We start from the raw sequence: 623 nt of genomic DNA, 5'->3' as shown, positions 1-623 counted from the left end.
CACAGCGGCAGATGGATGAGGTTCACGAGCGCTGGACTCGAAGCCAGTGGTTATAAATTCCAGCTGGTTCAAAGGCAAGGCCTCGTCGGCTTCGGGCGGAGGGCTGGCTAATTGCCGTCAACCCCCCCCCCACACGCACACCTCGCCCCGATTCGGCACCCGGCCCGTCGGAAGCGTTTCCCGGGTCTGGCCGTCCCCCTCTCCGTCCTCCCCTTCTCCGTCCGCAGCCGGCGGTGAGTTCGCCTCCGCAGCGGCTCTTCGTCTTCTCCTCCTCGGGCGAGGGGACGGGCGCGGACGTGCTGCCCGGGGTGGAAAGCCACCTGCGACTCCAGGAATTTGGGGATCCGGCTTCCCCGTACATCCCGGCTTCCCCGAAGGCGAGGATGAGGCTCGAAGTCAGTCCTGATCCTCACAGGAGGAAGAGGCGGCGTTGGAAACGGTTCCTCTGCGGGTGTCGGAAGGACCAGCGCGCTCGTCTTCAAGTTAATTACTTCTTTTGGAGCGGTTTTGTGTCTTTTTGATCTTGGGGAGGGGTGGGGGGGGAAGCTGCTGGCATGCCGCACATCCCGCTCGGCCGGGGTTTTTTGTGTCTTGTGTCTTTTTGATCTTGGGGGGGGGGGAAG

This window comes from Aptenodytes forsteri, unplaced genomic scaffold (assembly GCF_000699145.1).
Source record: "Aptenodytes forsteri isolate BGI_AS27 unplaced genomic scaffold, ASM69914v1 Scaffold632, whole genome shotgun sequence".
In the NCBI taxonomy this organism is placed as follows: Eukaryota; Metazoa; Chordata; class Aves; order Sphenisciformes; family Spheniscidae; genus Aptenodytes; species Aptenodytes forsteri.
This window is presented reverse-complemented; position numbering follows the sequence as displayed.